Source organism: Mobula hypostoma, chromosome 3 (assembly GCF_963921235.1).
Source record: "Mobula hypostoma chromosome 3, sMobHyp1.1, whole genome shotgun sequence".
NCBI classification, from domain to species: Eukaryota; Metazoa; Chordata; class Chondrichthyes; order Myliobatiformes; family Myliobatidae; genus Mobula; species Mobula hypostoma.
Window position 1 is genome coordinate 164,821,633 of NC_086099.1, and position 16,273 is coordinate 164,837,905.

Here is a 16,273-nt window from a genome sequence, read left to right on the forward strand (position 1 = left end):
CTTGGATAGGAAAATAGAGCGGGGGCAACGGGGGCTTCAAGAGATATGGGCTGACTCCTTGTCATATTGCTGTGTGACCTTGTAGCTACGGAGATTGAAAATGGTGGCTCACCACCATCTTCTCAAAGGTGATTTGGGATGGACAATAAACACCGGCCTTGTTACTGAAACCTTCATCCCAACATGAATAGGTAAAAGAGATGGCATTTCTCCTGATGAAAGGGATGGAACCAGACCAAAAAAAAATCCTTCTCATCTGGGAGCTGGTGAAGAGCTTTCATGAAGCATCATGTGATCAATTGAGTTGAAGAATACAAAGAAAAACGTTAGCTTTGTCAGACTCAAATGTCAATATGTATTTTTATAAGAACTGTTGGTAGTAAACTAAGGATGTCATTGGAAGAATTCAAACATGAAGGTCAAGGAAGAGTAGACATTAATTATTGAGACTAGAGCATAATCAAAGATTTTTTTAAATTTAGAGATACAGCATAGAATAGGTCCTCTGTCCCTTCGAACTGTGGCTCCCAGCAACCCCAATTTAACCAAGGTCTAGCCTAATGGAGTGACAGTTTACAATGACCAATTAACCTACTAGTGGGTATGTTTTTGGACTTTGGGAGGAAACCAGAGCACCCAGAGAAAACCCATGCATCCCAAACTCCGACGTCCCAAGCAGTAATAGCGTCACACTAACTACTACATTACTGTAGCAACCCAGGGAAAAGGAAGATGGCAATGGGATAGTATTTTACAAAGACAGGCAAGGTAAAAATCAATTAAGTTTCTGGTGTTCAGTGTGGTCATCACTGGATAGAGTCAGTCACCTTAGAGGGAGTAAAGCAGAAAACGCCTCAAAGGCTTGAGGGAGATGAATAGCATTGGATTTAAAATGAGAAGTTTTAGATAGAACTAGGCTGGGCAAGAGGGCAAAGTTGGTTTATAATGCATGTACTGTATATAAATGCAAAATAAATATGTTGAATAACTGCAAGAGTAATTAGCCATAAGATAATGATGTGCTGCACATTGGAGACTGAAATATGGCAGGACTAGGTATAAGATATACCTCTTTAATATAGAACAGTACAGCATAGTTCAGGCCTTTTGGCCCACAATGTGATGCCAACCCTTTAACCTACTCCAAAATAAATCTGACCCTTCCCTCTGACGCAGCCCTCCATTTTCTTTCATTGATGTGCCCATCTAAGAGTCTCTTAAATGTCCCTAATGAATCTGCCTCTACCATCACTCTTGGTAGTACATTCAATGCATCTAATAACACTCTTTGTGTAAAATACCTACCTCTGACATCCCACTATACTTGCTACCAAACACTTTAAACTTATGCACCCTTGGCATTATTGATTAAAGAAAATATTTTAGTGCTAGAGAGAAAGAGTATCCTAGAGTGCCCAATGACAAAATCTATTTAGCTCAAGAAATGAAACAGTAGATATGTCTACACCAACGGGAGAAGATTGAAGGTGGTCAATCAGTGATAAGGTATTGGAGGCTCAAATTTCCGCAGATTTTGGGTAAGGACTTGAAACAAAACTTCTTGCAGTACTGTAGGGGGCAAAGAAGGAAGTAGAATTCCTGGGTTACTCATGACTTGATCATCCAAATGGCCTTCTTCCTTTTGAGATTATATGTCATGAATAAATTGGATGTATTTTTATGCCAATTGGATCATTTCATGCTCAGTATTCCCTGCATGTTCATGTCCCTGTCTAAACATTACGTTATTATTTACTTTCACCACCCCCAATGCTCTCTGTGTAAAAACACCTGCACTATACATTTTGTTTACACATCTCCCCCCCCCCCCCCATCTGAAGCATATGCTGTTGGAGAAAGACTGATCAGTTATGGCTCTCATAGTGTTAAAAGCTTCTGTTCAGTGTCACCTCAGCCTTCAACAATCCAGATAAAGCAACCCACGTTTGTTCAATTTCACTTTACAGCTTATGCATGAGCAATTCCTCTGCAATCCAGGCATCTTGCTCTCCTGTACCATCTCCAACTCCTTTACATCCTTCCTGCAATGTAGCTACCAGATCTGAACACAGTGCTCCAAATGTGGCACAACAACAGCTTTATACAGCTGCAACTTGACTTCTCTTTTGTTCATTGACTTCAGCAAGTGAGACAGCGTACATGGGCTTAGGACTTGCATTTAAAATGAGGAGGGTATGTTCAAAGAGATCTGCGGGGCAATTTTTTTTTACACAGTGGTATAATCCTGGAATAGTCTGCCAGAAGAAATGGTGGAATCAGATAAGAGAGAGGCAGTTAAGAAACTTTGGTGGAGATGGTTGTGAGCTTCAAGTTCCCAAGTGTAAATGTCACAGACAATCTGTCCTGGTCCAACCACGTGGACACCATGACCAAAAGAGCACCAAAGCACCTCTACTTCCTGAAAAGGACATGTCCCCAATGACTCTCACCGATTTTTGCAAATGCACCATTAAAAGTGTCTATCACAGCTTTGTATGGTAACTACTTGGCCCAAGACTGTAAGCAATTGCTGAGTCTATCAATAAAATCAACCTTCCCTCAATTGGCAGTCTGCATTTTCTGTTGCCTTGGGAAAGTAGCTCATATTATCAAGAAGCAACATATTCCTATCCTAGTCATTGTCTCTTCTCCCCACTCCCATCAGGCAAATGCAAAAACTTGAAAACACGTACCACCAGGATCGAGCACAGCCTCTGTGTTCCAAGACTGCAGAACAGACCTCATATGTGATTTAAATGAATTCTTCATCTGTCACCTACCACAACATAGTAGGTTATTTGTTTCCCTGCACTGTCCTATCTCTATAACTGTTACACTGTATTCTTTTTCCTTTAGTACTAACTCAATGTACTTACTGTATGTATGGAATGATCTGTCCAGATATTATGCAAAAAGCTTTTCACTGTATCTCATTACATGTAATAATAATAAGTCAATTAGCATTATTTTTAAATGTGAGTACATCTGATCCCTAAGAATTGTCTCCATGAACTTCCATACCATTGATGTAAGGTTCACTAGCCAATAATTTTCTTACACAAAAAAACAAAAATCTTGCGACCTCACGTATGGCTAGAGAAAATACAAAGATCTCCATCAAGCCTCAACAATCTCCTCTCTTGTCTCTCACAATAGCTGGAATAGACCCCATCAGGCCCTGAGGAATTACCTTTATGTTCTTTAGGAGACCAAACACCACTTCCTTCTTGATATGAACATGTCCTGAAACATTAGCATACCCCACATTTATCTCACTTTCCTCCATGTCCTCTTCAGTGATACTGATCCAAAGTACTCATTCAGTACCTCTCCCAGTTCCTCTGGCTGCAGGCATAAATTCCCTCTTTTGGCCTTGACTGGTCCAACCTCATCCTAAGACTATCCCGTTTTCAATGCCTTGTGATTTTCCTTAATCCTACTTGCCTATGGTATTTCCAATGTAAATAGTTGTTTCTTTACATTCCTTAAATGCCCTGTCCAGTTTTAACTTCCTCACCGTACACAAGCTGCTTTATCTTTCCTGACTCCACTCCTGCACCAGCAGGCCCAGGAAGAGCTTCTTCCCTGAGGCTATGACCCTGCTGAACCTCACATCACAGCACTAAGCAGTATTGCACCCATATTGTACTTACTGTCTCAGTACTTTTATATCTGTGTGCTGTAGCACTTACTTTTTATTTACAGTTATTTTGTAAATAACACTATTCTTTGCATTTCTGGTTAGATGCTAACTGCATTTCATTGGCTTTGTATCTGTACTCGGCACAATGACAATAAAGTTGAATCTAATCTAATCTAATCTAAATGGACAACATCTCACATTATCCAAGATTCTCAAACCTTGCATCCTTATCTTTTTTTACATCACTGGAACATACCAGTCCTGAATTCAGATCAGCTGGTCTTTAACCTACTCTCACACGTCAATGAGGATTTATCAGCTGCTCCCATCTACTCTCCCCAGTGGTTGCCTGATGTTTTCCTTTGCTTCCCCTACTTTAACACTTTCTCCCAATGTCTACATTTATCCTCATCCATTAAAAACCTTAAAATTTAAGATAGTTCCCACAATGCTTTCCTTGAAAGCCCAATCATGTGACCTGGTTTATTTCCCAATACAAAGTTTACTATGGCCCTCCCTGGTTGATCCATCTACATCTACATGCTTTAAAATGCTGTGACTAGTTGACTGTGATTCATTAATTTGTTTTTAGTGGTACTAGTTAAAGAAAAAAAACTGCCAAAATATTGGAAGAATTCTTCTTAGACTAGTACCACAGATATTTAGATATATAAAATGAAATCTCACCTCCATATTATATACCAATAATAGGTTATCTGTTTGATAAATAGTTGTGTATTAGTTCATCCTTACTACATATTTTTCATCTTCTTTGAGAGCAATCATCAATTCTTTGCAAAATGTTTTAAATAGACTGCCAGATGGCTGTGTTCCATGAAATTAATGAAGACTTTTCAAACAAGCCAATTGGTTTTAAAACTGAAGCTAAACAAGCACAAATGGATTTCTTGATAATTGTGAAACATTCCGTCCTCTTGACAAGCAAAGTACAAGAAATTATTGTTGAGCTATCTAAATAAGGGGCATGGGTCAGGTATAAACTCCCACACTATTCAGCTTAATATTCTAATATCATAAACAGTAATTAAATTTATTATGATTTCATATGTGGCTAATGAACATAGCAAGTAACATATTTTTGAAAACAACATTTAAATTTAATGAAAGTTAAATTGATATTCTTGTAAACAAACTAGGGAATCTTGATATATGTAGTGTATTTAATATTGTCAGTAATATTTGAATAACATTGTAAATATTGTTTAAGCATTCTTTGCTTACATAATTCATTATAGGTTTATGTAAGTACATGAATGGCATACATCATTATATCATCACATCACACGTAAGCACCTCATTACAAGAAAGGAAAGAGAAGAACTAAGTAAACGTGTCCCGGCTCATGCGTTTTTCGTTCAATTAGCTTCTGGAGTTTTAAAACAGAACAATATATTGTACAATAATTTAAGTTCTTTTACATTGGGTTGCAGACAACATATTAAATTCATTCTGTCTCTAGTTTTAAAAGATGACTTTAAGCATCCAGCATGTCTTGCACTGTTTAGCGACAATGTATCAAATATCACTGATGGATGGCACTAAGCAGCCTCCTCCTCTTAAAGGGGAGTAATACTGTGAATTCAAGAAGTGGAGGGTGTTTTCTCACAAGTTATCTGGTCTGTGGTAGTCTGAGCCACCGAAAATGAAAATGAAATGGCATCATGCAGTTAAGATAACGAACTGCACGTCTTGGTGGAAGAGTTGGAAATGAACATGGCTCTTCAGTGTTGTAGGAGCCTTTCAGACATATGCTCAGGAAGCAGTTGGGATAAGCAATAGTAGAAATAAATGCCAGGAATGTTGCTCCAACGAGAAGGGCTCGGTAGAAACTTCACAATCTGGCAATCCAGCTTAATTCTCTTAAATAACAGAACATACCATCTGCACCACCGTTTTTATCCACTGCTCAATTCACCCACTGCCTCCCAACAAGCTCTATCAATCAATACTCAGCCGTGAAGTAAATATGCCTTATCTCATCCTCACACAGCTTGCCCTGTTGCAAGCCTTCCAGCCATGATTTATGGCTCGCATGTACTGGCAGCTGCTCAAAAAGACATCCACATCACTCAGACATGACATTCAATCACACATTTCATTCTTGCTTACAAGAAAAGGTTGCGCATACTAGCAGATAACAGGAATGAACAAGAAAGGGATAAGTGCATCTATAAGTTCTAACCTTTTTTAACTCCCCTTCTTCAACACTATTTAACCCTGGTCCCTTTTTCATTTCAGAAGTGAAAGAAGGCACTGAAGGTGCAAAAGAATTATTTAGACTTACACCAACAATCGCCATCTCAGTAGAAGACTGAGTGAGTACAAGTGCATGAGAAAGCCTGCCAAACAAATCCTATTCCCAATCACAAGGAGCATGAAGAATCCAACACTGATTTGGCAGAGGACACCGCACAGTCTTCGGAATTCATCTACTATGATGTGGATTTTGATTGCTAATGGCATTGTATCTAACACAAAGAGCTTTCGTTGTATGAGCAAGGTCCAAGTTCAGCCAAAGAAACCCTGAATGCTGTCTTGCAAATTCAGTCAGCTCACACTATGGCTGTAACATGCTCCCTGATAAAACATGAAGCCAACAAACAGCTTGGTCAGTATTCATTCTGGCACTGCAATGTAGGAACTAGACAACTCCAGGCTGATGTGCAACAGCATTAGAATAACTTCAAAAGATAAATAAACTGATCAAGAGTGGTACAAAGAGAAAATCAATAACAGATTTAGCCGTTGCAAAGGCAGGATTGGCTGCTTGGGTTCCAAGGTTTAGTTGTTTCAAAAGAGACAAAGAGGGAGGTAAAATGGTGGTGGGGTAGGGGGAAAGAAGTGCTGCTAATTAAGGATAATTTCACAGGTGCAGAAAGGGAGCATGTTGTGAAGGGATCGTCCACTGAACCGGTGTCGGTGGAAGTTAGAAACAGCAAGAGATTAAGCACTCTACTGAGAGTATTCTATAGCACTCCCCTTCTCACCAGTAGCAACTGGAACACTGAGGAGCAGATAAGTAAGCAGATTTTATTTATTTAGCAATACGGCGCAGAACAGGTTCTTCCAGCCCATCAAGTCCGGCTGCATAGTAACCCACCTATTTACCCCTAGCTAATCACATGGGAATTTACAATGAACAATCAATCCACTAACTGGTATATCTTTGGACTGTGGGAGGTAACCAGAGCACCCAGAGGAAACCCACACAGTCATGTGGGTGAGAGCATACAAACTCCTTGCAGATGGGGCTGGAGTTGAACTCCGAACTCCAACACCCTGAGCTGTAATAGCATCGCAGTAACTGCTACACTAACGTGGCAGAAAGTGTGTTGCCATGGGTGATTTCAGGTTTCCTGATTTTGATTGGCACCTCTTCAGGCACCATTAGCATAGTTTTATGAGGGCAGATTATGCTTCACAAGCCCGAGTTTTTTGAGGAGTTCATAAAACAAATTTCTAAAGGTGGAATAGTGCTATATTGATTTTAGTAAGACATTTGACAAGGTTCCCCATGGTAAGCTCATTAGAAATTCATTAGGCATGGGATCCAGCGAAACTTAGCTGTATGGATACAGAATTGGCTTGTCCACAGAAGGCTGAGGGTGATAGCAGATGGTGCATTTTATGCCTGGAGGTCAGTGACCAGTGGTGTTCCACAGGGATCTGTTCTGGGAAACCTGATTTTTGTGATTTTTATGAATGACTTGGATGAGGAAGTGGAATTTTGGGTTAGTAACCTTACAGATGACATGAAGGTTGTGGATAATACAGAAGGCTGTTGTAGGTTATAACAGGATATAGACAGGATTCAGACCTCGGCAAAGTGGCAGAAAAAGTTCAGTTGGAAAATTGTGAATTGGTTCATTTTGGAAGATCAAACTTAAAAGCAGAGTAGAAGGTTAAAGACACGATCCTTAGCAGTGATATGTGTAAACCAAATGGGCACATGTACACAGTTTGTTGGAAATAATAGAATAAACAAGATGCAGGTGTTTTAAGAATTGTCAATGTCTCTTAGTGACTCATTATATTCCTGGCACTGGATAGCATTAGAATAAGGTCTGTGCAATTACAAGTTATCAATGAGAACATAAAGATCAAACCTCACAGGAAGAAAGACAACACAACTTGTGTCAAATCACAAAGCAGGCCTACAAGCCGATTGCTGAGGTGGTCTTGGTGGCAAGTTAAAGAACAATCAACATTGTTGACAGTTAATCCTGATCGAAGAGACAATAGCAGCCAAATCATTGCACAAGGTGGATGACCTGTGTGGCTTGAGATGTCGCTAGGTGAGTACTTTTGGTGAAGACCAGCACAACTCCTAATTGAAAGAATGGGATTACACAGATACAGAATAATTACTGGAATTGCTTCATATGTGTGTATATGTGTGAACTTTGGTAAGAGAGGTTTCTACTGATCCAAAGCACAGAGCTCAAATTAAGGGAAACATTGCAGGTTAGTTTAATAAATCAAAAGGTGCAATATTGAACTCAATAGGCTCTCAAGTGATGAGGAATTTCACATAATCTCTTAAGATATGATCAGTTATGACAAAAATGGACAAAAGGACATGCTCGTTAGAGCAGTTTGGCACAGTGTCATGATGTGTATATGAATGCCTTGATGGATATGAGCAGATGCATTATCCTTTCTGAAAAGCCTACAACATTATTCCTTCTGTTCACACAAAAGAATTATTATTGTAGAACAAATAACTTAGTGGAAATTATCAGTATGTGTGAGAATGTACCTGTGCAAAATGATGCTATACAAGAAAAAGAATGTTACATGATTCATTGAAGTGAGATTGAGAAACATATAGAATGTCAGCAAAGCTTCCAATATCCTGAAAGTAGGAATCACAAATCACGTCAGACTGGAAACAAGTACATTGCCCCATTAATGACTTTGGCATTTTCTTAGAGCCTGATTTGTTAGACAAGTCTGTTTGTGTTTTATTCCAAGAACGAGATAAATTACTAAATTCCCACAATCTCACTGTTGATTTTGCATGTCATATTATGAAATATTTGGAAATAGCATCGAGGAATCACTAATAAAAGTATACAATGTAAGCTAGAAATGCAATGGTCATTTACAATCACTGAGCAATATTATTGTGAATTTAAGGTTTCAAACCAAAGTTTGAAACACATGTGCAAAACTGACAAGAATACATGCAATATGACCCTTCATAGAGATAACTAAAACAAGAAGACATAGGTTCAAGGTAATAGGCAAGAGGTTTAGCAGACATCTGAGGAAGAACTTTCATCACCCATGTATTCTTGTCAGTTTTGTCAGGAAGGAGGTTCGGAAGCCGGAAGGCAAACACTCAGTGATTCAAGAACAGCTTCTTCCCCTCTGCCATCTGATTTCTCAATGGACACTGAACCCATGAACATTACCTCCCTTTTTTATTATTTCTGTTTTTGCACATTTTTAATTTAACTATTCAATACACATATTTACTGTAATTGATTTATTAATTTTTTTCTATTTATCATGTATTGCATTGTACTGCTGCCACAAAGTTAACAAATTTCCCAACATACGTCAGTGATATTAAACCTGATTCTGATTCTGAAACTTCCTTCAAGAAAGATCACACTGCTGGAGCTTTCTCAGGTTTAGACTTACACATTGAGGATGTGTGCCCTTTTTTCTTACATTTAAAACATCTTGCTGTTTTGAATTGATAAACATATTATGGATTATTCATAATCTTCCATTATTGAATCCTAGAATAACAACTTGCTTTTTGGCCCATCTTGTCCATGTTGGTCATGAAGTACTCTTCTACACTGATCCCATTTATCAGCATTTGACATGTAGCTGCCTATGCCTTGGCATTTTAGGTGCTTGTGTAGATTCATCCCATGGCTGATGAGAATACCTGCCTCCACCAGCCACTCAGGCAGTGTTCTCCAGTGTTCTTGAATTGCTGAGCATTTGCCTTCAGACTTCTGTACCTCCTTCCTGACAGTAACAATAAGAAGAGGGCATGTCCTGGGTGATGGGGATCCATTTTGAGGCACCACTCCTTGAAGATGTCTTGGATACTATGGAGGCTTGTACTCTTGATGGAGCTGACCAACTTTGCAACTCTCTGCTTTGATCCTATGCAATAGACCCCTCCCCGCCATACCAGATGGTCATGCAAACAGTCAGAATGCTCTCAAGGTACATCTGTAGTAGTTTTCAAGTGTTTTAGTTAATAAACCATCTCCTCAAACTCCAAATGAAATATAGTCCAATATCTTGCCTTCTTTACAGCTGCATCGATATGTTGGGACCAGGCTAGATCCTTAGAGATATTGACACCCAGGAACTTGAAATTGCTCACCCTCTACACCTATGATCCATTTATGGGGATTATTTCATTTTCCCTCATCTTACCCATCCTGAAGTCCACAATCAGCTCTTCAGTCTTACTCACATTTAGTGCGAGGTTGTTGCTGTGACACCACTCAACTAACTGGTATATCTCACTTGTGAACAACCTCTTGTCTCCATCTGAGATTCTGCCAACAATGGTTGTATCATCAGCAAATTTATAGATGGCAATTAAACTATACCTAGCCACACAGTCATATGTATAGAAAGAGTAGAGCAGTGGACTAAGTGCACATCCTTGAGGTGCCCCAATATTGATTGGCAATATGGGGAGAAAAGATCAGATACAAAGGCAAGCTAGCCAAGAATATAAAGGAGGATAGTAAAAGCTTCTTTAGGTATGTGAAGAGGAAAAAATTAGTTAAGACCGAAGTTGGGCCCTTGAAGACAGAAACGGGTGAATTTATTATGGGGAACGAGGAAATGGCAGACGAGTTGAACAGGTACTTTGGATCTGTCTTCACTAAGAAAGACACAAACAATCTCCCAGATGTAATAGTGGCCAGAGGACCTAGGATAATGGAGGAACTGAAGAAGATTCACATTAGGTAGAAAATGGTGTCGGATAGACTGATGGGACTGAAGGCTAATAAATCCCCAGGGCCTGATGGTCTGCACCCCAGGGCACTTAAGGAGGTGGCTCTAGAAATCATGGACGCGTTGGTAATTATTTTCCAATGCTCTATAGATTCAGGATCAGTTCCTGAGAACTGGAGGGTAGCTAATGTTATCCCACTTTTTAAGAAAGGAGGGAAAGAGAAAACAGGGAATTATACATTATAACAGGTACTCACATTTTATTGACTCTGCCTCTCGCCGCTTCTCCCGCCAAGCTCTGAAGGCGACTCTCGCCGCTATGAGGAGGTACTTGGTGTCCCTATCCCAGACCCTTCCGCACCTTCGGGACACTTTCTTCGCCGTCTGTAATGGTCCTACCCGTTATTTCATCCTCCGTCGGATTCATGCCTGCAATCGCCGTTTTTTTGACTTTGTCATGTTAGGCAAAGATCGCAAGATCCTACATCTACGGACTCCAGAGCCTGCTGGCCCTGTAACTAGCAGGCATGAACTTCAGATTGCGGCACTTGCCATTGATCTCGCCGGCTCCAACACCTCAGGACATATTCAAAACCCGGACTCCAGCAACGACCATGGACACCTTCACAGCGATTGCGCAACCACCAACTGCGTCTCCAGCCTTGAACTCCAGGCCGGGTCTTTATGTGCTGCTGTTGTGACTCCCGTCTCCCCTTCCCCCACCAATACTCAGCAATCCCGTCTCCTTCAGATCCCACCGTCAACTCCTGGGTCCTCAGAGGCTCCATCTTCCTCTCACCCCAACCCTCCCCTCTCCATTGACACCCCCAGCCTCCCCTCTCCCCCCTCTGATCCCAGCTCTCATCCGTGCCGGGTCTTTACCATCCCCTCTGACCTTCAACTGTCGGAGGCAGAACGCTCTGTCCTCAGTAAGGGCCTCACGTTTGTCCCCCTTCGCCCACACCTCAGCGAGCTCCGTGTTCGCCACGATGCTGAACTTTTCTTCCGCCGTCTCCGTCTCCGAGCCTACTTCTTCGGCAAGGACTCTTCCACCCCCACCGATGACCCCCTCTCCCGTCTTCAACCCTCCTCTTCTTCATAGACACCCCGCTCTGGTCTTCTGCCTGCTCTGGATCTCTTTATTGCCGATGGGACATCAACCGTCTCGACTTCACCGCACCTTGTCCCCATTCCAACCTCACTCCTTCAGAAGCTGTGCTCTTCACTCCCTCCGCACTAATCCTAACCTTATTATTAAACCCGCCGATAAAGCGGGGTGCTGTTGTAGTCTGGCGTACTAACCTCTACCTTGCCGAGGCACAGCGACAACTCGCGGATACCTCCTCTTATTTACCCCTCGATCGTGACCCCACTAAGGAGCACCAGGCCACTGTCTCCCACACCATCACCGACTTTATCCGCTCAGGGGATCTCCCATCCACTGCTGCCAACCTTATAGTTCCCACACCCCGCACTTCCCGTTTCTACCTCCTACCCAAGATCCACAAACCTGCCTGTCCTGGCCGACCTATTGTCTCAGCCTGCTCCTGCCCCACCGAACTCGTTTCTGCATACCTCGACACGGTTTTATCACCCCTTGTTCAATCCCTTCCGACCTATGTTCGTGACACTTCTCACGCTCTTAAACTTTTCGATGATTTTAAGTTCCCTGGCCCCCACCGCTTTATTTTCACCATGGATGTCCAGTCCTTATATACTTCCATCCCCCATCAGGAAGGTCTCAAAGCTCTACGCTTCTTTTTGGATTCAAGACCTAATCAGTTCTCCTCTACCACCACTCTGCTCCGTCTAGCGGAATTAGACCTTACTCTTAATAATTTCTCCTTTGGCTCCTCCCACTTCCTCCAAACTAAAGGTGTAGCTATGGGCACCCGTATGGGTCCTAGCTATGCCTGCCTTTTTGTTGGCTTTGTGGAACAATATATGTTCCGTGCCTATTCTGGTATCTGTCCCCCACTTTTCCTTCGCTACATCGACGACTGCATTGGCGCTGCTTCCTGCACGCATGCAGAACTCGTTGACTTTATTAACTTTGCCTCCAACTTTCACCCTGCCCTCAAGTTTACCTGGTCCATTTCCGACACCTCCCTCCCCTTTCTAGATCTTTCTGTCTCTGTCTCTGGAGACAGCTTATCCACTGATGTCTACGGTAAGCCTACTGACTCTCACAGCTATCTGGACTTTTCCTCTTCTCACCCTGTCTCTTGCAAAAATGCCATCCCCTTCTCGCAATTCCTCCATCTCCGCCGCACCTGCTCTCAGGATCAGGCTTTTCATTCTAGGATGAGGGAGATGTCTTCCTTTTTTAAAGAAAGGGGCTTCCCTTCCTGCACTATCAACTCTGCTCTTAAACGCATCTCCCCCATTTCAGGTACATCTGCTCTCACTCCATCCTCCCGCCACCCCACTAGGAATAGGGTTCCCCTGGTCCTCATCTACCACCCCACCAGCCTCCGGGTCCAACATATTATTCTCCGTAACTTCCGCCACCTCCAACGGGATCCCACCACTAAGCACATCTTTCCCTCCCCCCTCTCTCTGCATTCTGCAGGGATCACTCCCTATGCAACTCCCTTGTCCATTCATCTCCCCCATCCCTCCCCACTGATCTCCCTCCTGGCACTTATCCGTGTAAGCGGAACAAGTGCTACACATGCCCTTACACTTCCTCCCTTACCACCATTCAGGGCCCCAAACAGTCCTTCCAGGTGAGGCAACACTTCACCTGTGAGTCGACTGGGGTGATATACTGCGTCCGGTGCTCCCGATGTGGCCTTTTATATATTGGCGAGACCCGACGCAGACTGGGAGACTGCTTTGCTGAACATCTACGCTCTGTCCGCCAGAGAAAACAGGATCTCCCAGCGGCCACACATTTTAATTCCACATCCCATTCCCATTTTGACATGTCTATCCATGGCCTCCTCTACTGTAAAGATGAAGCCACACTCAGGTTGGAGGAACAACACCTTATATTCCGTCTGGGTAGCCTCCAGCCTGATGGCATGAACATCGACTTCTCTAACTTCCGCTAAGGCCCCACCTCCCCCTCGTACCCCATCTGTTACTTATTTTTATGCACACGTTCTTTCTCTCACTCTCCTTTTTCTCCCTCTGTCCCTCTGAATATACCTCTTTCCCATCCTCTGGGTCTCCCCCCCCCCTGTCTTTCTACCCAGACCTCCTGTCCCATGATCCTCTCGTATCCCCTTTTGCCTATCACCTGTCCAGCTCTTGGCTCTATCCCTCCCCCTCCTGTCTTCTCCTATCATTGTGGATCTCCCCCTCCCCCTCCAACTTTCAAATCCCTTACTCACTCTTCCTTCAGTTAGTCCTGAGGAAGGGTCTCAGCCTGAAACGTCGACTGCACCTCTTCCTATAGATGCTGCTTGACCTGCTGCGTTCACCAGCAACTTTGATGTGTGTTGAGGGAATTATAGACCAGTTAGCCTGACATCAGTGGTGGGGAAGATGCTGGAGTCAATTATAAAGGCTGAAATAGCGGCACATCTGGATAGCAGTAACAAGATCAGTCTGAGTCAGCATGGATTTACGAAGGGGAAATCATGCTTGACTAATCTTCTGGAATTTTTTGAGGATGTACCTATGAAAATGGACAAGGGAGAACCAGTGAATGTAGTGTACCTGGACTTTCAGAAAGCCTTTGATAAGGTCCCACATAGGAGATTAGTGGGCAAAATTAGAGCACATGGTCTTGGGGGCAGGGTACTGACATGGATAGAAAATTGGTTGGCAGACAGGAAATAAAGAGTAGGGATTAACAGGTCCCTTTCAGAATGGCAGGCGGTGACTAGTGGGGTACCGCAAGGCTCGGTGCTGGGACTGCTATTTACAATATACATTAATGATTTAGGTGAAGGGATTAAAAGTAACATTAGCAAATTTGCAGATGACACAAAGCTGGGTGGCAGTGTGAAATGTGCAGAGGATGTTGAGATAATGCAGAATGACTTGGACGGGTTGGGTGAGTGGCCAGATGCATGGCAGATGCAGTTTAAGGTGGATAAATGTGAGGTTATCCACTTTGGTGGCAAGAACAGGAAGGCAGATTATTATCTAAATGGAGTCAAGTTAGGAAAAGGGGAAGTACAATGAGATCTAGGTGTCCTTGTTCATCAGTTACTGAAAGTAAGCATGCAGGTACAGCAGGGAGTGAAGAAAGCTAATGACATGCTGGCCTTCATAACAAGGGGAGTTGAGTATAGGAGCAAAGAGGTACTTCTGCATTTGTACAGGGCCCTGGTGAGATGACACCTGGAGTATTGTGTGCAGTTTTGGTCTCCAAATTTGAGGAAAGACATTCTTGCTATTGAGGGAGTGCAGCAGAGGTTCATGAGGTTAATTCTGGGAATGGCAGGACTGTCATATGTTGAAAGATTGGAGCGACTGGGCTTGTATACTCTGGAATTTAGAAGGATGAGAGGGGACCTGATTGAAACATATAAGATTATAAGGGGATTGGACATGCTAGAGGCAGGAACCATGTTCCCGATGTTGGGGGAGTCCAGAACCAGAGGCCACAATTTGAGAATAACGGGTAAGCCATTTAGAACGGAGTTGAGGAAAAACTTTTTCACCCAGAGAGTTGTGGATCTGTGGAATGCACTGCCTCAGAAGGCAGTGGAGGCCAATTCTCTGGATGCTTTCAAAAAAGAGTTAGATAGAGCTCTTAATGATAGCAGAGTCCAGGGATATGGGGAGAAGGCAGGAACGGGGTACTGATTGTGGATGATCAGCTATGATCACAGTGAATGGCGGTGCTGGCTTGAAGGGCCAAATGGCCTACTCATGCACCTATTGTCTATTGTCTATTGATCATCAGTGAGGAGTAAATGTTGTTACATATCCACACAGATTGTGGTCCTCCAGTTAGCACGTCCAGGATCCAATAGTAGAGGAAGGTACAGAGGGCCAGGTTCTGTAGCTTTTCAATCAGGACTATAAGAATGATGGTGTTAAAAGTGTTAAATCATCAACAAACAGCATCCTGACATAGGTGTTTGTATTGTCCAGGTGATCTAAGGCTGCATGAAGAGCCATTGAGATTGCATCTGCCGTAGACCTATTGTGGCAATTGGCAAACTGCAGTGGGTTTTCACATCAAAAGGACATGTTGCAAAAGTTTACATGGGATTGAATCCAGAGACTGCAATGTAAAATTGGACATGTATAGCCATTGTGCATATAGGAGGTGAGTCTTTATTAATTCATATTTGCCCAGTCCATGCAATGAAATCTACATCTGATGCTTTAAATTGTGGTCAGAACCTGTCATTGTTCATGTAATAGATAATGGTCAAGAGAAAACAGTTTTGTTTGCATAACATATATAGATGAGGAGTGGGGTGAAATGAACTTAATTTGAGAAAGAAATGTTATTTGTTTTACTTGAAGCAAATATGTTTCTATTCCTTACACTGGTCACAGTCCTGAAGCCTTTGCTGCCAATTCTTGGTTGCAGGTCGGCAACACTAACAGTGATTGTGACAAGAATACAAAGGTAGGCTATTCTCTTTGAGATGCCAATTCAAATATAGAACTTGAAAGCATAATGCAATTGCAGATGCGTTGTCAAGGTTACCATTTGAGAATTCACACACAGGCACTGAGAGTGTGATTTTCACA